The following is a 26995-nucleotide window of genomic DNA, read 5'->3' as shown; positions in this document are numbered from 1 at the left end:
GGGTTTGTCTCCAAAGTTGCAGGATACTCTGGTGCAGTACGCTGCCCCCAGAACGCTGGAGGCCGCCATGTCCCTTGCTATCCGGGTGGATAGACGCCTTAGGGAAAGACATATACAAAAAGTGCCCCTGATGTCCTCGCTAGGGAGGAGGACCCACCAGTGCGGATGGAGGAACCCAGACAGCCCGGTGTTGTTGATACAAAAAAAGGGGGTGTCTGCAGCTCATCTTGGTGGGGGGTATGCTTTTCCTGTGGGAAGCCTGGCCATTTTATGAGAGCCTGCCCAGTTCATGCCAAGTCTCCAGATGAACCTATGCAATTAGGAGGAGCTAGTTTATATTCAGAGCTGTCTACGGTTCGGGAAGTGGTGTCGGCAGGTTTGTACTGTGGGCAGACTAGTCATGTCCTGAAGGCTTTCCCATTGCGCGCCAACTTATCTGTGCCATCTGAGAAGCCGCATTCCCCTGGTTGTTGGAGGGAGGCGACTGGGGAGTATATATTTCCTCCATTTTGCCCTCCCAAGGTACCATGTCAGCAGAGGTCTTGGCTGGCGGGATACCGGAGGTGATGACGGTGCTTGTGGACAGTGGAGCAGGAGTCAGTCTGGTGGATTCTCACTTTGTCCAGACTCATGGTCTGAGGTGTAGGACACTAGCCCAGCCTATAAGCGTCCAGGCCATAAACTCTTCCACTGAGCCAGGGGAGCTTGACCCAAGTCGTAGAGAGTATCCATCTGCGTATAGGACATCATGAGGAGTCCTTGTCATGCTACATCTTGGAGGGAATGCCAGTACCTATTGTTTTAGGCCTCACTTGGCTGAAAAGATACAACCCAGTAATAGATTGACGGGCGATGGAAGTGGTCAGCTGGGGGCACTCGTGTGAGGGCTGCTACCTAGGAACTACTGTCTCTTCCGTCTCTCTTCAACGGACCCTTTCCTTTCCGGTGAGAGCAGCAGATGTGCTGCAGGAGAGTAGGGGCAAGTCTCAACCCTCGCCATTGGCCAACCCTGGGAGGCGCAGACCTAGTGGTGGAAGGGGTTGGAGGGTGGTGTACTGTTATGAATGAGTCACCGAGGAGGAAAAAACAAAAAAACAGCTAAGCCCAGAAAACCGGAGAGGTTGGTAACTAGCGGATTGCAGACCCCTGATCCTATCCACAACAACTAGCAGTAGCCGTGGAGCATGCCTACGGTGGTCCTAGACGCCTCGTCATGGCCGGAGAACTAAATAAGCCTAAAGAAAGAAAGGGAAAATCTAAACTGGCCCAGAGCAGACCCCAAAGCAATAGACAGCCCGCAACATGTATTGTCGGTGAAACAAGATGAAAACACAGACACAGGTAGAAAGATAGGCTGAGCAAACGATGGGGCCCTCGCTAACTAGAAAGGACAGGAAAGAAAAGCTGCTGTCTGCCATCACGCAAAAAACCCTGCCAAAAAGAATGTCCAACACGTCTGATAGAAAAAGGCCCTGAAGTCACTAGACTTCAAATCACTATATCAGCACTCAGGTATATTCTGAAGACAGAGCAAAAGAGATCAACTGATCAGAGACAAAATTGGGATTCAGCCCAGTCCCAGCCAGGGCTGGCAGAACACAAAAACTAAGTAAACCAGACAAAAACTCATATGAACAATAGCAGAGAAAACTTAGCTTTAGGAAGGCAGGAACCAAACTGGAAACCAGAAGCCACAGTCAGGAAAAATCACCAGCAAGAAACTAGGGAGTCGGCTGCCTTAAATCCAATCAGAAACTCGTGATGTCCAATCGCAGTCCTCTTCCTCAGGTGGCCGGTCTCTGCCATTTAGATCAGCTTCATTACCTCCCTTCACCAACAGAGGGAGTCCAGATAGAGAACTCACTACTCCTCTGTCAGCACATCCAGCTCCATAACCCTCACCAGAAGCCAGAGGCAAACCCGAAAATAAGCTCACAACAGTGTACCCCTTGGTGAAGTGCAGGGGTGTGAGTGTGGTGACACAGGGGGACACCTCTGTTGTCAATCCCAGAAAGAGTTCTCTAAATGATGACAAACGAACGAGTGGCAATAAACGTTCAGGTCCGGACCTGTGTGTAAACGAGCGTGTATGGGTGACCACCAAAAAACATCCAGTGGAAGTGTGTTGTGGAGTGTTAACAGCTCATACCAACCATACACATACACAACTCGTTCCCCAGGTCAGCGCTTCAGAGATGTGTGGTGCCTCCAGAAACGTTGCTAATGCCTGCGGGCTCGTTTGTCATCAGCCTGACGTGCAGGTAGTTGCTGGAGTGAACTCTGGATCTGGACGTCCCCGCTGTAGGTGGTTCCCTGGTGAGGAGTGGTCTTGAGGGTCCAGAAGCCCCTCATTAAGGGGAGAGTACTGTCATGATCCATGCTGGATCAGGACTGATAAAAAGCACAGGTAACCTTTTTTTTTCTTAAGCTGTGCTTAAGTTTGGCTTTTGCCCCCGGTGGCCATTAGTATTATTGCACTGTGGTGTCGTTTGTTCTAAGTTTGCCCCCGGTGGTGGTGAGCATCATTGCACTCTGGTTTCTTTAGTTAAGTGCACATGATTATAATGCAGGTGTGATTGCTCTCGCTTGTCTGCTATAAAAGAGTCACAGGTGTTGCAATCAGTGTTGGTGATAGAGTTAATTTCAACCATCCTTGGTGGAGGAAGGAGCTGGAGAGCATTCCTTGCAGCACTGTCTTAGCCCTGGTGTGGAAGGAGTCAAAGGGGATTTCCTTGTAGCTCTGACAGAGCTTGGTGGCAGTGATTCAGGAGGAGAGCTGCATTCTGGTGGTGGACTCTGTTGCCAGGAGCAAGTGCAACAGAGTAAAGCTAAGTAGTGTTTCCCTGTTTTTGTTTTTCCTTAGTGTGTATGAGTGCAGCGGTGGGGCCAGTGCCTGCGCCACCCAGCTCCCTAGCAAGGGATAGGTGTAGGGTGTGCTAGGGCGACAGGTTCCTGATCGGCGCCTGGTGCGGAACCGGCATAGGGAACATTAGGAGTGTTAGGGACACTAACTCAGGGGAGTGCAGGAGGTCTCCACGTCCCCTTTCCCTATTGCAGGGCCCACCATTGTAACTGTTTCCCCTTTCCCCATGTCTTGTTGTTTTAGTTACAGGCCTGCGGGCCGTGTCACACAGGACAGTATCACATGCGGCGTATTGTTTTAGTTACCAGCCAGTTACCAGCCTGCGGGTCGCGTCACACAGGATGGGTCATCGTGACAGGATCCTTCCGGAAGAGACCTGAGGAGAAAATTTGCATATTTCCAGTGCCTTCTGGGATAAGTGGTCTCCGCGAGCTCAACGATCACTGGATTTTGGCCATTGCAACTGAAAAGAGGAAATCGGTAAACCGCACGCTCATTTTTCATCGCTTTGAAATCTCTTTAGCAATAACAATATGGAAGAGGCCAGGAGCCATTTGGTGAGCTGTATTTCTTGCTACATGTTCACAGACTTACCAGTGGAAAAGCCAAACATCAAATGCCACAAATGCAAGCTTGTGTCCCTGTTGGAGGAAAAGTTGCAAAATATCGAAGAGAGGTTAGCTACATTGAAGATCATTAAGGAAGGTGAAGAGTTCTTAGACAGAGCAGAATTATCTCTTCATGTTACCGAAAGAGAAGAAATTCGAAGTGCACCTGAAGAAACAGAGGAATGGAAACATGTGACCCAGAGAGGCAGGAGGATCAGGAGGCGGTCAGCGCCCATACTGCTAATGAACCAGTACCAGGCTCTTACGCAGGAGAACAATGAAGATATACATCAGGATAAGACTTTGCCCGCAAACAGCAACCTTGTACGCCTTCAGAATCCTCCTGGATGGAGAAAGAAAAATGTGAAGAAGAAACAGAGAGTGGTCAACATGGGGGTTCCCTGTTGAGAGGAACAGAGGCCGCTATCTGCAGACCATATATAACCTCAAGAGAAATGTGCTGTCTTCCAGGTGCAAAAATTAAAGATGTGTCTGACAGGATATCAGGACTCTTCAGACCTACAGATGACTACTCATTCCTGCTAATACATGTGGGGGCAAATGACACAGCAAGAAATGACCTGGAAACCATCTTCAGTGACTTTGAAAACTTAGGTAAGAAAGTGAAAGAACTGGGAGCACAGGTGGTCTTCTCTTCCATCCTCCCAGTGGATGGCCATGGAGCAAGGAGGTGGAATAAGATTCTGCAGGTGAACAACTGGCTACGTCGATGGTGCCGTCAGCAAGGATTTGGATTTCTGGATCACGGAGTGAATTAGCTATACGATGGACTACTCTTGCTAGAGATGGGGTGCACCTTACGAAGACTGGAAAACATGTATTTGGAAGTCGCCTTGCTACACTCATCAGGAGAGCTTTAAACTAGAACAATGTGGGAAGGGAAGCAAAAGGCCAGAAAAAGCCATTTACCTGATAAATGCTATTGAGAACTAAGCTATTAGAAGTGCAAAGGAAGAACAAAGGCAAAAGAATTTAAATAATAAAAATATTGGAGAAAGAGAAACCAATCACAAACTAAAATGTCTCTATACTAATGCACAAAGCATGGGCAGCAAACAAGGAGAATTGGAACTATTATCGCAGGAAAAGAAGTATGATGTAATTGGAATCACTGAATCTAGGTGGGACAATACACATGATTGGAATGCAAGGCTAGAAGGATACAACTTATTTGCAAGAAGCAGACTTGATAAACAAGGAGGAGGTGTCGCATTGTAAGTTAGAAACGCGTATATCTGCACAGAGATTGAAGCTTCAGAGACTGGGAGTTCTGTGGAAACTGTTTGGGTAAGAATACAAGGACAGAACAATGGAAAGGACACCATTGTAGGCATTTACTACAGGCCGCCTGTGCAAGCTGAAGATATGGATGAACTCTTTATGCATCAAATGGCCAAGTTCTCGAAAAAATATGACATTCACTGGGTGCAGAATTATTAGGCAAATGAGTATTTTGATCACATCATACTTTTTATACACATGTTGTCCTACTCCAAGCTGTATAGGCTTGAAAGCCAACTGCCAATTATGTAAATCAGGTGATTTGCATATCTGTAATGAGGAGGAGAGTGGTCTAATGACATCAACACCCTATATAAGGTGTGCTTAATTATTAGGCAACTTACTTTCCTTTGGCAAAATGGGTCCGAAGAAAGATTTGACAAGCGTTTCATGCCAAATATACAACAGGGTCGCAAGAAGCATGTTGATAAAAAAAAAGGCGCAAAATAACTGCCCATGAATTGAGGAAAATCAAGCGTGAAGTTGCCAAGATGCCATTTGCCACCAGTTTTGCCATATTTCAGAGCTGCAACGTTACTGGAGTATCAAAAAGCTCAAGGTGTGCCATACTCAGGGACATGGTCAAGCTAAGGAAGGCTGAAAAACAACCACCTTTCAACAAGAAACATAAAATAATATGTCAAAACTGGGCCAAGAAATATCTTAAGACAGATTTTTGTAAGGTTATATGGACTGATGAAATGAGTGTGACTCTTGATTGGCCAGATGGATGGGACCAAGGCTGGATCAGTAAAGGGCAGAGAGCTCTACTCCAACTCAGACACCAGCAAGGTGGAGGTGGGGTACTGGTATGGGCTGGTATCATCAAAGATGAACTTGTGGGACCTTTTCGGGTTGAGGATGGAGTGAAGCTCAACTCCCAGACCTACTGGCAGTTTCTGGAAGACACCTTCTTCAAGCAGTGGTACAGGAAGAAGTCGGTATCGTTCAAGAAAAACATGATTTTCATGCAGGACAATGCTCCATCACATGCATCCAAATACTCCACAGCGTGGCTGGCCAGTAAAGGTCTAAAAGAAGAAAAAATAATGACATGGCCCCCTTGTTCACCTGATCTGAACCCCATAGAGAACTTGTGGTCCCTCATAAAATGTGAGATCTACAGGGAGTGAAAACATTACACCTCCCCGAACAGTGTCTGGGAGGCTGTGGTGGCTGCAGCAAGCAATGTTGATCGTAAACAGATCAAGCAACTGACAGAATCTATGGATCGAAGGCTTTTGAGTGTCATCGTAAAGAAAGGTGGCTATATTGGTCACTGATTTTTTTGTTTTGTTTTTGAATGTCAGAAATGTTTATTTCTAAATTTTGTGTTGCTCTATTGGTTTACCTGGTGAAAATAAACAAGTGAAATGGGTATATGTTTGGTTTTTATCAAGTTGCCTAATAATTCTGCACTGTAATAGTTACCTGCACAAACAGATATCCTCCTATGATAGCCAAATCTAAAAAAAACCCACTCCAACTTTAAAAAATATTAAGCTTTGATAACTATGAGTCTTTTGGGTTGATTGAGAACATAGTTGTTATTCAATAATAAAAAGAATCCTCTCAAATACAACTTGCCAATTAGTTCTGCACACGGTGTAGTTGTCATGGGAGATTTCAACTATCCTGACATTTGTTGGGAATCTCTCTCAGGCAAAACTAACAGGTCAAGGAAATTCTTATCCTCTCTTGCTGACAACTTTATCTTCCAAAAGGTAGGGGAGAAAACAAGGGGAACTGCTACCTTGGATCTAATCCTTATAAACAGGGATGAAATGGTTGAGGAGGTAAAAGTGACTGGGACCCTAGGAGGTAGCGACCATGCTATTTTAGAATTTTTGATAACTAGAGGAGGAAGACCTGTGAAGACTCAGATGTCAAGGTTAAATTTCAGAAATGCAGATTTTAAGGGATTCAGAAAGAGAATTGGAGGGATCCAATGGCTGGATATCCTTAAAGACAAAAATGTCCAGGAAGGATGGGAAATCTTGAAAAATGAAATTCTCAAAGCACAATTGTTAACAATTCCGAAAAGAGGGAAGAATAGGAAGCATTTAAGGAAGCCAGGATGGATGAACACAGAACTTAAGCACATGCTAAAAAGGAAGAAAAAAATGTTTATAAAATGGAAAGAGGGAGGCATATCTAAAGAAGAATATATTGCTGTCTGCAGAACTTGCAGGGCACAAATCAGATTACTAAAGCTGACAATGAATTGAGGCTTGCAAGAGACTTCAAAAGCAATAACAAAAAATTTTGGGGATATGTCAAAAGTAAAAGAAAAGTCAAAGATGCTATAGGATTTTTACAGTATGAAAATGATTAAATGGTAAGACAGGATGTTGAGAATGCCGAACTTTTAAATTCCTATTTTGCATCTGTTTTCTCTCAGAAAGGAAATGTAACATCAACTGTTCTTCACTGTCCTATTAAGGGAATAGAAGAATCCAAGATATCTATAAACAGAAAGATAGTGAGGAAACACATAGCTAACCTAAATGAATTCAAGTCTCCAGGTCCAGATGAATTACACACCAGAGTACTGAAGGAGATAGCAGAAGAAATTTTTGAACCCCTCTCCATAATCTTTTAAAATTCTTGCAGAACAGGAGAAGTTCCAGAAGACTGCAGAAAAGCAAATGTTGTTCCGATCTTCAAAAAGGGGAAGAAGGTGGACCCAGGCAACTTAGGCCGATGAGTCTGACTTCTATACCAGGAAAGATCTTTGAACATATTATTAAACAACATGTATGTAAGTACCTAGAAAAGAATGAAGTGATTAAACAGAATCAGCATGGGGTTGTAACTAATAAGTCATGTCAGACTAACTTAACTAACAGAATGTTTTTTAACAGGGAAAAATGCAAAGTACTACATCTGGGCAATAAAAATGAAAAAAAGCATATACAGAATGGGAGGAATAAGGCTAAGCAACAGCACATGTGAAAAAGACTTGGTATACTAATAGATCACAGACTGAATATGAGTCAACAGTGAGATGCAGCAGCAAAAAAGGCAAATGCAATTCTAGGATGTATTATAGAAGCATACAGTCTAGATCACATGAAGTCATTATTGCCCTCTTCTCCTCTTTGATCAGACCTCATCTGGAATACTGTGTCCAGTTTTGGGCGCCACATTTTAAAAAAGACATCAACAAACTGAAGCAAGTTCAGAAAAGAGTGACCAGAAAGGTGACCGATCTGTAAACTCTGTCTTATGAGGAAAGGTTGCAGGATTTGGGAATGTTTAGCTTGCAGAAGAGAAGACTGAGAGGAGACTTGATAGCTGTCTACAAATATCTAAAGGGCTGTCACATTGTAGGAGGATCATCTTTATTCTCATTTGCACAAAGAAAGACTAGAAGCAATGGGATGAAACTGAATGGGAGGAGACACAGATTAGATATTAGAAAAAACTTTTTGACAGTTAGAGTGATCAATGAGTGGAACAGGCTGCCACGAGAGGTGGTGAGTTATACTTCAATAGAAGTCTTCAAACAGAGGCTGGACAGACATCTGTATGGGATGATTTAGCGAATCCTGCTTTGAGCAGGGGGTTAGACATGATGGCCCAGGAGGTCCCTTCCTACTCTACGATTCTGTGGTTTTATGTCACATCAATTGGATATTTAGATGGAAACATCTAATAAGTGATCAGCATAGAGTGCCGGATAAATGTTATCCTAAATGTTATGTAAAATGTTTCTAATAAAAATCTTCAACTTAATCTATGAAAAAAGCAAGTCCCCACTCAGGTCCGTCATGTGTCAATGGAAAAAAGGGGTCTTCCACGTTACTGGTAGCAGAAAGGCTTTGTAAAAGCGAAATGGCTCCTCTCCCCTCAAAAGAAATTCAGCAAATTCTGCACTCCCAAATCCAAATGCCCCTCTCCCTTCTCAGTCCCAGTGTCTAAACCACATTTAATGCTCACATATTTAGCATTTCTGCAGTGATGAGAGCCCACCTAATTTACAAATTTACAGTTGTATGTCTCAAGAAGCATGAGCTAGTAATAATATACTGGTCGCTAAAATACGATTGGATTCCAATATTCGCCAAAACAGCCAAACATCATTAGAGTCAATGGGAGTAGAAATTACCGAATATGTTCGGAACCGATCATAAGACATACATTCGTCAAGAATATTGTTCAAATATGGCTCAAATATGTCAAAATCAGATTCAGGACAAAATCTGAACAAATTTGCTAATCTCTAGCTATAATGTACTGGTCACTTCAACATACTGATCACTACAATGGCAGTTTGCAATTTTCAGTCAGCAACACCCACTACTGCTTGTTTCTGGAAAACATCCCTGGAGTCAAAATCATCACTAAATCTGTAAAAAAATTACCAAATGGGTATAATTTCCAAAATGAGGGCCCTTGAGGAGGGATTCTGCTTTTCTAGCACTTATGGGCTCTGTAATTAGAGTCCGCAAACTATTCTAGTAAAATCTGTGCTCCTCCCTAGTTTCACTATATGGCTAAGCAGTACTGTAGAGCCAGATATGAGGTATTACCACGTTCAGTAGAAATTGTGGGACACATTTTTGCGCCATTTTTACCCATTTCCCAGTATAAAAATGTAAATTTTGGGGCTAACACTCAATCTTACCTGTAAAAATGTAAATTATTCTTTCTTCGCTGCCCAATGATATAAAATTCTGTGCTTCACCTGTGGTGTTAGTATGATCACTGCACCCCTAGATGAATTTAATGAGAGGTCTAGTTTGTAAAATTGGGTCATTTATGGGGGTTCTGCTTTTCTGGCACCTCAAGGGCTCTGCCAATGTGACATGGCACCGTCAAACCAGGGCATCAAAATGTGCACTGTAATATCACGCTCTTCCCTTCTTAGCTTTGCATTGTACCTCAAAAGTCGTTTTTGACCACATGTGGGGTATCGGTGTACTCAGGAGAAATTGCACAACAAATATTGGGGTACATTTTCTCGTTACCCTTGTAGAAATTCAAAATTTGGGTCTGAAAAACACATTGGAAAAATTGGATTTTTTTTATTTTCATGGCTCAGCGTTATAAACTTCTGTGATTCACCTGGTGTTTCAAAGTGTTCACTATACATCTAAATAACTTCTCTGATGGGTCTAGTTTCCAAAATGATGTCAATTGCAGTGGGTTTCCACTGTTTTGGCATGTCAGGGCCTCTTCAAACCCGACATGGTGTCCGCTAATTATTCCAGCATATTTTGCATTCAAAAAGTTAAATTGCACTCCTTCACTTCCAAGCCCTGCCGTGCACCCAAACAGTAGTTTTCCTCCACCTATCGGGTATTGGTATATTCAGGAGTAATTGAACAACAAATTGTATGGTGTAATTTCTCCTGTTACCCTAATAAAAATGCAAAAAAAGCTAAAAAAGTTCTTGAATGTGGTTTTGAGCACCTTATGGGGTGCAGTGTTTAAAATGGTGTCAACTTGGGGTATTTCCTGTCATATAGGCCCCTCAAAGTCACCTCAAATGTGAGGTGGGCCCTAAAAAATTAATACATTTTGTTGAAAAAATAAGCAATCGCTGTTCTACTTTTAACCCTTATAAACTCCTAACAAAAAATTATATTTTAAAAATTGCTGATGTAAAATAGACATATGGGAAATATTATTTATTATCTATTTTATGTGATATTACTCTATGATTTAAGGGCATAAAGATGAAAATTTTGAAAATTGCAAAATGTTCAAAATTTTCGCCTAATTACGGACTTTTTCACAAATAAACATGAGTAATATCAAAGAAATTTTACCACTATTAAAAAGTACAGTATGTAAAGAAAAAAAATCTCAGAATCAGTGGTATCCATTCAAGTGTTTCAGAGTTATGACCTCATAAACTGACAGTGGTCAGAATTGAAAAAAATTGGCCTGGTGAGGAAGGTGAAAACAGGCTTTGGGGTGAAGGAGTTAATATACATTTCTTTTTTCCATTTTAACAAGTATTTACATTTTTTGCTTGTCCCTATTCTCTGCAGCATGTGTAGTCATCCGGTAGCTGAGATGCATATTACTGCTTCTCAATAGGTTTTGTTAGCATGTTATAGTATTAAAACTGTTTTTTGAAAAATTAGAAAAATGTTAAATTGGTTTCTTCTATTGATCCAGAGGTGATACAAAGTGTCCGATCTGAGTCCAGGTTGGGACATTGTTGTCACTTTTCCAGTGTCTTGCTTGAGCTGAGTAGACTATGATCGCTTACTACTCATAAAATCTTAGCAACAGACATTACATAGAGTGGGGCCAGTCTCTGTTTATGCACCCTGGTAATAACAGTCTGACATTTTGCAGCCTATCTAATAAATTCACATAGCTAACTAATTAACCTTTGCTTTGCAAACAAGTCCACTTTACTCTACGGTCCACAAACAACATCAGTTTCCAGAAGTACACAGAGTATATTAAGATGTGTATTATCACATATTTACAAACGCCTTTATTTTGACTACTGTAAACAGGTTTGCTAAAATTTATGGCCGGATTTAGTTCTCTCTCTGTTTGTCTGACATATTGTGGGAAAAAAAAATCAACAGTAGTTCTTTCATTTCTTTGCAGTGTTTGTTTACAGTATTTGCTATTACAAGTTGATTCAAAATATGTGCAAGAACAGTTTAAAAAATATTCAATTTGACAGTAATAAAGTATAAAATTATTCAAATATTTTTACATATATCTTGGTGCCTGTAGGGTTATGTTTCTGTTTCCGTTCATGTATTCACTGTATCTTTTATTAACATTTCATAACAATTAATTTTAAGAGAACACTTATTTTTGAAAAAACTGCGCTATACTGCAGTTTCTGTTTAGTTTATTGAACCAGTGGATTAAAAATAGGTGAAATTTAAATTGACGGGCTATGCATTAACTTCCTGCTGATTCAATTTCTGGCTTTATTTAATAAAAACGCATTAGTGTTTTTTTCCAGATAGGTCTATATGTGAAACATTGCTGTGTATTTGAGAAAGTAAATGTGTGCTTCAAACTCCTGCTTCTACTTAAAGACATTGTCCAGGATTAAAAAGAAAATTCAACATCCCACCATTTTCCCACAAACAAATGTAATGGTGTCCTTAGATTCACTATCAGAGGTATACTTTGCTAAAGGCCCTGTCCCACTAAGTGATATCGCTAGCAATATCGCTGTAATTAGTGTTGAGCATTCCGATACCGCAAGTATCGGGTATCGGCCGATACTTGCTGTATCGGAATTCCGATACCGACTTCCGATATTTTTTCAATATCGGAAGTCGGCATCGGAATCGGAAGTTCAAAGTTGATTGACAGCCTGACGTCATCATGATGCGCGGTGTGTGCGCATCATGATGCGCCGTCATTTCGGGCCTTCCGGGGGTCTCTGCCGGCCTGCCGGGGGGCTGTGTGGACTGCCCGGGGTCTGTACCGGCCTGCCGGGGGGCTGTGCCGGCCTGCCGGTGGTCTGTGCACCCTGTGGGGGTCTGTACCGGCCTGCCGGGGGGCTGTGCCGGCCTGCCGGTGGTCTGTGCACCCTGTGGGGGTCTGTGCCGGCCTGCCGGGGGGCTGTGCCGGCCTGCCGAGGGGCTGTGCTGATGTCCGGGGGTCTGTGCAAACATCGTCCGATGGGACTACAAGTCCCATCTGGCGATGCCTGCTACCATGACAGTGATTGACACATTAGCCAATGATGGGACAGTAGTAGTCCCATCATCCGGCTAATGTGTTAAATGTTAAAAAAAAAAAAATACTACATACATACTACATGCATGCTACATACATACTACATGCTACATACATACTACACACATACTACATACATACCACATATATACTACATACATACTACATACATACTACATACATACTACATATATACTACATACATACTACATACATACTACATATATACTACATGCATGCTACATACATACTACATACATACTACATATATACTACATACATACTACATACATACTACATGCATGCTACATACATACTACATGCTACATACATACTACATATATACTACATGCATGCTACATACATACTACATGCTACATACATACTACATATATACTACATACTACATACATACTACATGCATGCTACATACATACTACATGCTACATACATATTACATACTACATGCATGCTACATACATACTACATGCTACATACATACTACATATATGCTACATACATACTACATATATGCTACATACATACTACATATATACTACATGCATGCTACATACATACTGCATGCTACATACATACCACATGCTACATACATACCACATATATACTACATACATACTACATGCTACATACATACCACATACATACTACATACATACTACATGCTACATACATACTACATATATACTACATGCATGCTACATACATACTACATGCTACATACATACTACATATATACTACATGCATGCTACATACATACTACATACATACTACATGCTACATACATACCACATATATACTACATACATACTACATACAATACATTCATACAATACATACATAGACATACAGTACATATAACATAGAGTAACATACTTACCAATACTTGTCACATTGTTCCCCGAAGCCATTGTCTTTTACGGAATAAATATTAACATAACAAACCACAAAAATACTCACCCACGATCCGAAGCAGTCCACGAGTGTGTCCCACGACGATCTTGGGTAGAGAACTGCAGCATCAGCTGTTGCTGCCGTTCTCTACGGGCTGCAGGAATCCAATGACGGAAGGTAGGTATCCTTCCGCACTGTATTCCTCCGCCACTTAAAAAAAAAAAAAAAAGTCCCTAGTCTCACTTTATGCCATTGCTGTGTGGGAAATTCTCACTGTTGCCTTTCTATCAGCTCGAACCAGTCTGCCCATTCTCCTCTGACCTCTGGCATCAACAAGGCATTTCCGGCCACAGAACTGCCGCTCACTGGATTTTTTTTCTTTTTCGGACCATTCTCTGTAAACCCTAGAGATGGTTGTGCGTGAAAATCCCAGTAGATCAGCAGTTTCTGAAATACTCAGACCAGCCCTTCTGGCACCAACAATCATGCCACGTTCAAAGGCACTCAAATCACCTTTCTTCCCCATACTGATGCTCGGTTTGAACTGCAGGAGATTGTCTTGACCATGTCTACATGCCTAAATGCACTGAGTTGCCGCCATGTGATTGGCTGATTAGAAATTAAGTCTTAACACACAGTTGGACAGGTGTACCTAATAAAGTGGCCAGTGAGTGTATGTAGTATGTATGTAGCATGTAGTATATATGTAGTATGCATGTTGCATGCATGTAGTATATATGTAGTATGCATGTTGCATGCATGTAGTATATATGTAGTATGTATGTTGCATGTAGTATATATGTAGTATGCATGTTGCATGCATGTAGTATGTATGTTGCATGTAGTATATATGTAGTATGTATGTAGCATGTATGTAGTATGTAGTATGAATGTAGCATGTATGTAGTATGCATGTTGTATGTATGTAGCATGTAATTTTTTTTTTTTTTTTTTACATTCAACACATTAGCCGGATGATGGGACTACTACTGTCCCATCATTGGCTAATGTGTCAATCACTGTCATGGTAGCAGGCATCGCCCGATGGGACTTGTAGTCCCATCGGACGATGCCTGCACAGCCCCCCGAAGCCTGCACAGCCCCCCGGCAGGCCGGCACAGCCCCCCGGAGCCTGCACAGCCCCCCGGCAGGCCGGCACAGCCCCCCGGCAGGCCGGCACAGCCCACCGGAGCCTGCACAGCCCCCCTGGCAGGCCGGCACAGCCCCCCGGCAGGCCGGCACAGACCACCGGAGCCTGCACAGACCCCCTGGCAGGCCGGCACAGCCCCCCGAAAGGCCCGTACAGACCCCAGAGAGGCTGTACAAGGGAAAAACAGGATTTTTCTTATTCCGATACCGGAAGTCCCATAGACTTGAATGGGACTTCCGGTATCGGAATCGGCGATACCGATACTTTTTTTTAAGATCGGCCGATCCATTCCGATCCGATACTTTGAAGTATCGGACGGTATCGCTCAACTCTAGTCATGAAAGGTTTCCATTATTGATATTTTCACAGATTTTTCACTGCAAATCAAATTTTTGGGGAACATTCAGCAAAGTCTGCAAAATTGAATTTCAAAGATCCACACATTAATGCAGCTTTACTCACAGAAATTGTACATACATACTAAATCAAATTAATGATAAAAAAGACATAAGGCTACATCATGAAACCTTCAATTTTGTCCACTGTGCACATAACCATTTCTTTCCAAAACTGTTGCTTTCCACCAATGTTGAAAATGCATTTGAAACTGTGAGTTGGTCTGTTATTTTCAAATCCTCCATTTTTTGAGCCTTTGTTGCCAAATTATGGCCTAGATTGACTCTCTCCACTTAATTTTGTTCTATTGGAGCCCTCCTTGTTTTTGGTTAGAAAAAAACAGAAATATCCTGACCATGAAGCCTCTTGTAGGCTAACAACTTTTGTGGACAACCTCCAGGTTTTTTTTAACAACCCACCTATTATTTGTGCTTGGCTGGTATGAAATAATTTATAACTTCTGAACAATTTTATAAATCTATATATATAAAACTGAGTGCATGTATGTGTGTGCATCAAGCCCTGCCCACTCTACATGGCCCCACCCACTTCAAATGGCCCCTCCCACTCTACATGGCCCCATGCACTCCACATGGCCCCATGCCATCCACATAGCCAGACTCACCCCACACGCAAAGCCCCAAATAATGAATATCTAATATATACATACAGTATATATATATATAATAAATATCTAATCTGATATATATACTATATATATATATATATATACTATATACAGGTGAGGTGACATACAGCTATGTACTATATACAGGGGAGATGACAGACAGGTATATACTATATACTTATATTATGTACAGGGGAGATGACATACAGGTATATACTGTATACAGGGGGAGTTGAGATACAGGTATATACTATATAGGGGAGATGAAAGACAGGTATATACTATATGATAACAAACCCAGCCACATAATAGATGCTAAGGAGTGGGGCACCAATGGTGGCCCACCCTATATATGCCTACACCAACTCCAGAGTACATGGAAAATAAAGAAAAAAATGGAGTACCAGGTGATAATTTAATAAAAAACAATGTAAATTTTAATAAATAGCAGCAAACAAAATAAAAAACACATGACAGGAACAAATATTCCAAGACTATGCAAATAGGAAGGAGTCGTTCTCTAAGCCTTGGAGGTCCTGGCCTGCCCTGCCGCTAGCGTTATGTCAGAGCGTGTTTATAGTGCCGCTTGTGGAATTATTACTGATAAGTGCATCTGCCTCTCAACTTAAAATAAAGACAGGCTGACTCTTATTAAAATGAACAAGGGCTGGATTGGACTTCTCAACACCACCAAATGATAGCAGCGTAACAAACTCAAATTCAGTGTCATTTTTTGGGAGGTTTATTCCCATGCACCTCTTTACACCCACACATGGGTATAAGCTTCCTGATTCTGCCTATTTGCTGTTGTCCTCCTCCTTCTCTTCATCCTCATCAGCCACCACTACTAGATCACCATGGTGACGATGGTCTGTGATGCAACAGCCACATTAATTGTGTTAAAGGGTGTTTTTGATGCCCGGAAAAATTTTTATTACACATTTTGTTGATGTGTACCCCCCAGGGGGAAATGTTTGTCAGCCCATACACTTTGTGTATGCACATTACAACCATAGGAGATCTGCTCCTTTAAATTTGGAAAATATTTTTAGTAGGCCATCCTCCACATCTCTTCTGACACCACCACTAGATCACCAGGGTGAATGTGTTCCGTGATGCAACAGCCAGGTTTTTTTTTTCAAGGGCGTTTATGATGCCCGTAAAAAAAAAATTACACAGTATGTTGATGTGCACCCCCCAAGGGGAAATGTTTGTCAGCCCATACACTTTGTATATGGGCATTACAACCATAGGGGACCCGCTTCTTTAAATTGGGAAATGATTTATAGTAGGCCATCCGCCACGACTCTTCCAAGAGGTATTGGGGTGCGTCCAAATTTGTGGCAAGTCTTGCATTCACTGCATAGGCAAACAGTATGGGAGACCCACTTCATAATAATGTGAACTTTGTTGTTTGGTCAGCTTCATCAATGCAATTCTCAACTGCTAGTTCTTCAGCCTCAACACTGAAATTCTCCACTGCTGGTTCTTCAGGCTCAACACTGCAATGCCCCACTGCATTTTCTTCAGCCTCAACACTGCAATTCTCCATTGCTGGTTCTTCAGGCTCAACACTGTAATGCCCCACATCATTTTCTTCAGCCTCAACACTGCAATTCTCCATTGCTGGTTCTTCAGGCTGAACACTGCAATGCTCCATTAGCATGTCTTCAGCCTCAACTATGCAATGCTCCAATGCCGAGTCTTCAGCTTCAACACTTAAATGCTCCACTGCCGGGTCTTCATCCTCAACTATGCAATTCTTCAATGTTGAGTCTTCAGCCTCAACACTTAAATTTTCCACTGTCGGGTTTTCAGCCTCAAAACTTCAATTGTCCACTGCAGGTTCTTTAGGCTCACCATTGCAATTCACCATTGCAGCTTCAGCCTCAACACTGCAATTCTCCAATGAAGGTTCTTCAGGCTCAACACTGAAATGCTCCACTGCAGTTTCTTCAGCCTCAACACTGCAATGCTCCAATGCAGGTTCTTTAGCCTCAACACTTGCGCTCACTTCATGGGCAAACATTATGGGAGTACCAAATGAATAATGGGAAATTTGGTTTCATTTGGCCATCCAGCACATTGGTTCTGTCACGGGCACTAACCGGTGATGTGCACACAGCACGCATCCGGTTAAGACAGATGAGCGGGGCCAGGTTGCGCCCCGCTGGCTACCGGGAGTCAGCGTACCCACAGGGTCACAGGACCTGCGGCATGTGACCACAGGGGGCGGGACTGGGGCAGAGTCCGCCGTGACACTCACCAGGGAGACAACAGAGAGTGTCGTCAGGAAAAGGTCAGCCAAGCCGAGGTAGGGACTGAGTGGGCAGCAACGGTACCAAAGGGAGTATAACAGAAGAGGAGTCAGATGCAGGCCAGGGGTCAGAACTGGGGATGGACAGATGAGATACAAGAGGGACAGACAAAGCAGGCAGCCACAGCGGAGCGGGGGTCAAGTACCAGGCATACAGTAAACAGTACAGAATCACTAGACACAAACCAAGATGGGGGGATGGACCGGATGAGCAACAGTGAATCAAACACAGAGCAGGCACAAGGCACAAGCAGACAAGGGTCAATCTACTCAGCCAAGGGCAAAAGTATAACACAAACCTCCCTGATCTAAAGAGAGGTCACAACAGTTAACCCCTGTCATGCAGGTCCAAAACCTGCACTAGGATCATGACAAGTTCAAAGGGTTATTGGGGTGTATATAACTTTGGGGCAGGGCAGGCCTTGCATTCAATGCATAGGCTAACATTATGGGAGTAGCTAATTAGGAAAAATGGGAACTTTGGTTTCATGTGGCCACCCAGTACGTTGGTTGAAAGGGTTATTGGAGTGCGTGTAATATTGGGGCAGGTCAGGCCTTGCATTCAATTCATAGGCTAACATTATGGAAGTAGCTAATTAAGAAAAATGGGAACTTTGGTTTCATGTAGCCATTCAATACGTTGTTTCAAAGGGTTATTGGGGTGCGTGTAACTTTGGGGCAGGTTAGGTCTTGCATTCAATGCACAGGCTAACATTATGTGAGTAGCAAATTAAGACAAATGGGAAAATTGGTTTCATGTGGCCATCCAGTAAGTTGGTGCAAAGGGTTATTGTGGCATTGTGGTGCATGTAGATTTGAGGCAGGGCAGGCCTTGCATTCAATCAGTAAATATTATGGGAGTAGCAGATTAAGAAAAATGGAAACTTTGGTTTCTTGTGGCCATTCTGTACATTGGTTCAAAGGGATATTGTGGTGCGAGTAACTTTGGAGCAGGGCAGACCTTGCATTCACTCCATAGTCTAATATTGTAGAAGTAGCAAATTAAGAAAAATGGGAACTTTGGTTTCATTTAGCCATTCAGTGCATTGGTTCAAAGGGTTATTTTTGTGCATGTAACTTTGTGGCAGGGCAGTCCTTGCATTCAGTGCATAGGCTAACAGTATAACAGTACCAAATAAATAAGAATGGGAACTTTAGTTTTATGTGGCCATCCAGGAGGTCTGTTCAATGGGTTATTGGGATGCATCCAATGTTTGGTCAGGCCTTGCATTCAATGCATAGGCAATAACAGTATAGGAGACCCACTATTTAATAATGGGAAAAAACGAGTATAGCCGACTAGTGCCTCTCTAAGAATAGTGAGGACAAACTGCTGTCCCTTTAAGAAGATTAAACTCCGCCTGATGGCTCTCCTCTTTTAACAGTCCTTCCTTCATAAATGAAACAGGATGTGTCTAATGATGTGTCACACACCACATGGCCAGCTACAGTAAAGTTGTAAAATGTTAAAATGACATTTCCCAGTGAATGCATTTGTCTTGGTTGAAAGCAATGCTAAAGTTGAAAAATGCATCAAAAGCACTACATGTGAACATAGCCCAAGTGGTGGGGGAACTGTTGTGAGTTAATTTTCCCCTTCGTCACTGAGGTCTGATGAACTCCCTATTCTGGTAAAGGAAGGTAATGAGCCTGATTATCAGGCACCTGAGTCTAATGAGGATGATTGGCTGAGTGGAGTCACTGACTGGATATAAGGCTGCCGACGCCCTTCTGCCCTGCGGGTGATTTCTCTGTGGACTTCTAGGACACCAGTCTGATTCCTGCTTCCCTAAAGCTAAGTTTTCTGCTTTGCCTGTTTGCATTTATGTTTTGTTTTTGTTTTCCTTGCTTTTCTGGATTCTGCCATTCCCTGCTGGGATGAACTGAATCTCCTTTTGCTGGTTGCTCTGTCTTCAGAATATTCCTGAGTATTGACATAGCTTTTTTTGAAGCCTAGCGTCTTCAGGGCCTTTTTCACTGTCAGTCGGTTGGCTCTTATTTTCATAGGGTTTTTCACGGATTGCAGACAGCAGCCTTCCTGTCCTTTCCTATCTAGGTAGTTTGGGCCCCGTCTTTGCTCAGTCTATCTTTCTGTCTGTGTTAGTGTTTTCATCTTGCTTCACCGTCATTATATGTTGGGGGCTGCCTATTGCTTTGGGGTCTGCTCTGGGGCAGTTTAGATTTCCCCTTTCTTTCTTTAGGCCTATTTAATTCTCCGGCTGTGATCGAGGGGTCTAGGGCATCGTAGGAACCCCCCACGGCTACTGTTAGTTGTTGTGATAGGATCAGGGGTCTGCAATCCGATAGCTGCCAACCTCTCTGGTTTTCTGGACTTAGCTAGCAGTTCTGTTTTTGCCTCCTACGGTGACTCAATCATAACAGGGAACATTTTTTTTTTAGTTATTTATTTGTCCTTACATAAAAATCATTACCATGGAAATGATGTTCCTTAACATATTTCCCAGGAAAATCAATTTTGGTTTCATTTTTGTATGTTTTATTGTGTGCCTGTAAAAATGGCGTAAGACTCTGATAACATTGGTCACAGCAGTAACTTGGGAGTCAGAAATGCTTCCAGGGGTCATCCCCATGATGTTCCCATGTCATTTCAGCACTGTTCCCATCAATTTCGGTCGTTTTCAGACCCTAAAAATACCCCCGGGGGGTCGCGGCAAAAATGTGTGGGTTTCCCTTAGACTTACATTGGGCTTGTTGCTCGGATCGTGCACCCAAGCATTCCAATTTGTTCGACCTGAGCAACGAGCACCCGAGCATTTTAGTATTTGCGCATCACTAGTCATTACAAGTCATTAGCAATAATATGGAGATTCTCACCATTCCTGTCGCTTTGACATGACTATTAATTTAATCATAACTGCTTAAAGAACTTCTGACACTGCTTTAATTTTTTTAGGCTTCTGACAGTGAAATATGTACCTGTGACAAATGTAGTGTTCTTAAAGCTTAAATTGGTGCGAAAATAGTGCAGTGACCAAGTAGAAGATTTCATTGTGGTCAGTCATATTTAATTTCAACTCTTTTTTTGTTTAGATCTAGCATGATAGCTTTCAACTTTTTGAAAGCAGTTTGGCAAATTATAAGAGATATAAGTAATGAGTCACAATAAACCTCAAAATAAAAATAAAGTTAGAAATATGAAAATGATATAAATACAAAACATTATATAAACAAATCATATACTGCATTTATAAAGCATTATTTAGAATATACACTCACTGGCCACTTTATTAGGTACACCTGTCCAACTGTGTGTTAAGACTTAATTTCTAATCAGCCAATCACATGGCGGCAACTCAGTGCATTTAGGCATGTAGACATGGTCAAGACAATCTCCTGCAGTTCAAACCGAGCATCAGTATGGGGAAGAAAGGTGATTTGAGTGCCTTTGAACGTGGCATGATTGTTGGTGCCAGAAGGGCTGGTCTGAGAATTTCAGAAACTGCTGATCTACTGGGATTTTCACGCACAACCATCTCTAGGGTTTACAGAGAATGGTCCGAAAAAGAAAAAAAATCCAGTGAGCGGCAGTTCTGTGGCCGGAAATGCCATGTTGATGCCAGAGGTCAGAGGAGAATGGGCAGACTGGTTCGAGCTGATAGAAAGGCAACAGTGACTCAAATTGCCACCCGTTACAACCAAGGTAGGCAGAAGAGCATCTCTGAACGCACAGTGCGTCGAACTTTGAGGCAGATGGGCTACAGCAGCAGAAGACCACACTGGGTACCACTCCTCTCAGCTAAGAACAGGAAACTGAGGCTACAATTTGCACAAGCTCATCGAAATTGGACAGTAGAAGATTGGAAAAACGTTGCCTGGTCTGATGAGTCTCGATTTCTGCTGCGACATTCGGACGGTAGGGTCAGAATTTGGCGTAAACAACATGAAAGCATGGATCCATCCTGCCTTGTATCAACGGTTCAGGCTGGTGGTGGTGGTGTCATGGTGTGGGGAATTTTTTCTGGGCACTCTTTGGGCCCCTTGGTACCAATTGAGCATCGTTGCAACGCCACAGCCTACCTGAGTATTGTTGCTGACCATGTCCATCCCTTTATGACCACAATGTACCCAACATCTGATGGCTACTTTCAGCAGGATAATGCGCCATGTCATAAAGCTCAAATCATCTCAGATTGGTTTCTTGAACATGACAATGAGTTTACTGTACTCAAATGGCCTCCTCAGTCACCAGATCTCAATCCAATAGAGCATCTTTGGGATGTGGTGGAACGGGAGATTCGCATCAGGGATGTGCAGCCGACAAATCTGCGCCAACTGTGTGATGCCATCATGTCAATATGGTCCAAAATCTCTGAGGAATGCTTCCAGCACCTTGTTGAATCTCTGCCACGAAGAATTGAGGCAGTTCTGAAGGCAAAAGGGGGTCCAACCCCTTACTAGCATGGTGTACCTAATAAAGTGGCCAGTGAGTGTATTTTTAGCTTAAATATAATCTTTATAGGTGTTAACATTTAGCTACAGGATAAAAAAAAGTCATTCGTCTTGTTTACCACAGAGATTACCTTTTTGCCATTGACAGCAATAACCAATAGTCTACATTTCAAATGATCGAAAAAAAATGTCTAATTTTATACATCTTCATCAACATATTCTACAGTTGTGTGGAATGACAAATTCAGTTCTGTATCCCAAGTATTTTAAGTTTGTAGTATTTTTAGGTTTTTATTACAAATTTCACAAGATGATTGGATAAAATATTTTTCAATTGTCCCTAAAAGTAACCCCACGCACACACACACATACATACAATCTAAAACAAATCTCGTAGATCTTAGCTTGGATTAAAAAAAGGCAACATAACTAGTACACCTTGTACAGTAGTGGTCAGAACCTTGGTCATCACAGATTAGAGTTTCCCCGTGAAGCATAGTTTGTACGGCAGTCAATACCTATCTCCATAGTTACCGGAAAAGACTATCTTATGACTAGTGGGGTCCTTTCTCTCTTTTTCTCTCCTCTGTAAAGGGGCCAGTAGGGTCCTCTCTCTTTCTTTTGCCTGTATAGTGTGTAAGCTCTTATGATCATCAGGGTCCTCTGTATCCTGTAGAGTGTAAACTCTTATGGTCAGCATGGTTCTTTCTTTCATGCCTGTAAAGTGACACCTCCAATGGTCAGCAGTATTATCTCTCCTTTCTCCATGCGTATTTTACAAGCAATTAAAAGCTTTCCAGTATTGAAATTTGCACAAAGTGATTTGACAAAGTTATTTGACCTAACATTTGCTAAAATTCAGCCAAGTCAGCGAGCTCAAATTTCAAAAGAACTGCTCATGTCTAGGTAAATTGTAATAGAGGTAAAAACAATTATCTAACACTGCTTTAATATTTGTAAAAAATGAGAAAGCTAGACAAACTAACCATAACTGCCAGGGTAATAGTAGTTTTATTTACACAAATTTTTCATGACCATCATTCTTTAAACTCTTTCTTTTACTCTTAGCAATAAAGTACAGCTTGTTAGTGTCTGGATTTTTATCAGGATATTAATGATTTAAAGACCAGACTTCCGACGATGTGTCACATACTGGGCTGTGTGGTGTTGTTTCATTAAAATCAGTGTTTTATGAGCCGAAGATTATCACTAGAGCACAGGTTGTCTTGTGCCATGCAATCCTCCTGCTCCATGTAGCTTACTGCCAATTTATAGTACAAAGAACGCTGCCCAAACAGTGAGGTTATACAAAGCTCAGCATTTAGAGAGCATCAACATATGCAACAGAGAAAACTGTTTTAAAAGCAAAGACAAGGATCACCTGAATAAGAAATATATTTTTATTAAATGAAACACAAGCCAAAAGAAAGACATATTGGATACACTTAAAAAGCGCAAATGGCCAATACAGTATAACGTTCCACAATACTATAGGGTTGAAGTCTAATCCACCCATCTAAAAGATGGTACATAATAAATGTAAAGTGATTGCAATGTTATACAATACACAGTCTAATATTCTATGTGAATTCGACATATGTAATAAATGTGTCACACAATCAGTGTGCACTATTGGTGTAGGAATATTATCCTGTGCTTAATAATGTTAGGTCTTGTTCAGACATACCATTAAACACCAGACATGGAAATAGCATATTCAATATGAGAGCAAAAGAATGGCACCAAGGCGCTCCTACTAACTCATGAATAAAGATCTTTTATACTCGAAACACTTCGGAGATCAAACCGGTATTTGGTGTTTGCAAGAAAAACATATGTGCAGAATCCAAAATGTAGAAGCAAAGATGCAGCACTCACCGGATAAGTTGTAAAAACCACAGTCCTTTATTTAGCCATCAGCAATGTGGACAAGGTTCAAATCGGGCTGGTACGTGCAGGCATGCAGGAAACACACATGGACGACGGCCGTTTCACGTTAACCATGCTTCAACGGGTCCAGTAACTGTTTGAACCTTGTCCACATTGCTGATGACTAAATAAAGGACTGTGGTTTTTTAAACTTATCCAGTGAGTGCTGCATCTTTGCTTCTTCATTTTGGATGGAAATGGCATATACTGCGAGCACAATACTAATAACATGCACATAAATAATACAGATAAGGATATCAAAACTTAAAAAAGGTAACCTGTTGAGGCTGGTTTCACATTAGCGCTTTTTAAGCGCACGCACGGCCGGGGGTAGCTCCGCCCCCGAGCCGGCTCTCTGCCCGGCGTGCCCGCCCCTTGCTTGTAGCGCCGCCTCCTACCGCACAGCGGCGCCTGCGATCGGCGCACCCTATCTTTAGCATAGGGTGCGCAGGCCGTGCGCTAGTTGCGCTTTGACCTGCGCTGCGCACTTTTGACGGTGCGCCGTGCGCGCCAAAATCCAAAAAGTTTGATTTTGGCGCGCACGGCGCACCGTCAAAAGTGCGCAGCGCAGGTCAAAGCGCAACTAGCGCACGGCCTGCGCACGATCTGCGCACCCTATGCTAAAGATAGGGTGCGCCGATCGCAGGCGCCGCTGTGCGCTAGGAGGCGGCGCTACAAGCAAGGGGCGGGCACGCCGGGCAGAGAGCCAGCTCGGGGGGGCGGAGCTACCCCCGGCCGTGCGTGCGCTTAAAAAGCGCTAATGTGAAACCAGCCTTAGACAGACATGGATAAGACACCCCGCATATCTCCACTTATCTATGTGCAGGTCCCTATATCTTGCAAACACACATTTAGTTTGTGTTTTCTGTTCTCTACCCAGTGATTCAAAATTGTTAACATCCCTTATTGTATACGTCCATGCCATATATGTAATTTTTCATGTGCCTGCCATGATGTTTTCTCTTGCAGGCAACTTTGTGGTTATTATCGCAAGTGCTTGATTTTTTTAAAGAGCAGGGAGGAAGAGGAGGGAAAGAAAGAGATGAGAAAAAATATAAAAAGGATTTTTATTTATATATATATATATATATATATATATATATATATATATATATATATATATATATACAGTATATAATATAACGCTGTAAGCGTCACTCTGTCCGAAGCCTTTATAGACTGCGCAAGAGCGATGCGCCTGCGCAGTCTGGCTCCAGACAGAATGAAATTAAGGAAAGAGAGCACACATAGGGCGATAAAATTGATTTTTTTTTGGGTGACAATACATGGTTATTGCACTCAGCTTTACAGGTTGTGAACAGTTACAACCCCTTGCAAAATGTGAAAGAAACCAGTGGTCGCTGCAGACTCCCGTAGATACGAATGTTACAAAGGAGGAAGAAAAAGACTGCGTTTTTCAATATATCCGCGCTGACCACACAAGGACAGAAATATTCTTCATAACTTTATTGTGCCGATGCATTTCATTGCAGATCTGCCACTTCTTCAGGGCCAAAGGACACTTTGCATGTATTGAAAAACCCAGTTTTTTTCTTCCTCCTTTGTGACTCCAGACAGAATGAGGCATCCAGCGGTGAGGAGTGTGTATGGCGCCCGGAGATGGTGGTAAGCGTACATACCGCGATCTCGGGCACCATACTTACATACTTACCTGACTGGGAGGAGCGTTGCCGCGGCGCTTCTCTTCAGCCGGAGACCGGGGCAGGAGTGCGGCCGGAATCGCACATGCACATAGCGTGATCCGGCACCATTTTACTGAAGACACATTTGCAGTGTCTACAGCAATATGGCACCGGACAGCGCTATGGGCATGCGCGTACTCTGGCGCCAGACTCCTCCCCCAGCCTCCAGCAGAATGTGACAGCGCTGGAGCACAGGAAAGCAGGGTGAGTATAAATGTTTTTTTGTATGTGTGTAGTTTAATAGGGGTGAGGGGGACCATTACATACTAGGATAGGGGGGTGAGGGGACCATGCATACCAGGAAAGGGAGGTGAGGGGACCACGCATACCAAGATTGGGGGTGAGAGGACCATGCATACCAGGATTGGGGGTGAGGGGACCATGCATACCACAAAAGGGGAGTGAAGGGACCATGCATACCACGAAAAGAGGGTGAGGGGACCATACATACCATGAAAAGAGGGTGAGGGGACCATGCATACCAGGAGGAGAAATAGGGTGCCATGCTTACCAGGATTGGGGGGGAGGGGAGGGTACCATGCATACCAGGATAGGGATGAGGGGTGCCTTGCACACCAGGATAGGAGGTGGGCAGCACATACCAGGATGGGAGACCAATAAAAATGCTCGCCACCAGGGCATAGAATGAGTTCATAGCTAGAATATATATATATATATATATATATATATATATATATATATATATATATATATATTAATAAATATTTACTGTATATGTTGTGGTGCTGTACAATCAGGGATGTCTTGTATGATCCTCATATTATTAATGTATGTCCATATACCATATTTTTAAGACTGTAAGTCTAACCTAGGTTTAAGAGGAAAAAATAAAAAACAATTGAAGCAAAAAATGTCATGACACACTGTTATTGGGTAGCTGCTGACAGTGCTGTAGTGGTAATATCCCCCATCCTGGTATATATATGCCACCTTTCCGAATGTATATGCACCCATCCATTAATACATGGCTCCTCATCCAGGTATATATGGCCCCTATTCCTGTTAAACATGGCACCCCATCCAGGTATTCATGCCCCCCATCCCCATTCTGTTACATATGGTCCCCCATCCTGGTATA

General features: G+C 42.5%; 1 protein-coding gene across 1 annotated transcript in view; it reads left to right on the top strand.

Annotated features, from left to right (window-relative positions):
* Positions 1 to 26995, top strand: part of NPFFR2 (neuropeptide FF receptor 2) — a 311043-nt gene that overhangs the window by 88469 nt on the left and 195579 nt on the right. The gene's annotated exons all lie outside the window — the stretch shown is intronic.

Source organism: Dendrobates tinctorius, unplaced genomic scaffold (assembly GCF_039654945.1).
Source record: "Dendrobates tinctorius isolate UK_male_01 unplaced genomic scaffold, ASM3965494v1 ptg000011l, whole genome shotgun sequence".
In the NCBI taxonomy this organism is placed as follows: Eukaryota; Metazoa; Chordata; class Amphibia; order Anura; family Dendrobatidae; genus Dendrobates; species Dendrobates tinctorius.
Note: the sequence above shows the minus strand (reverse complement) of the source record. Positions and strands in the feature narration are given on the sequence as shown.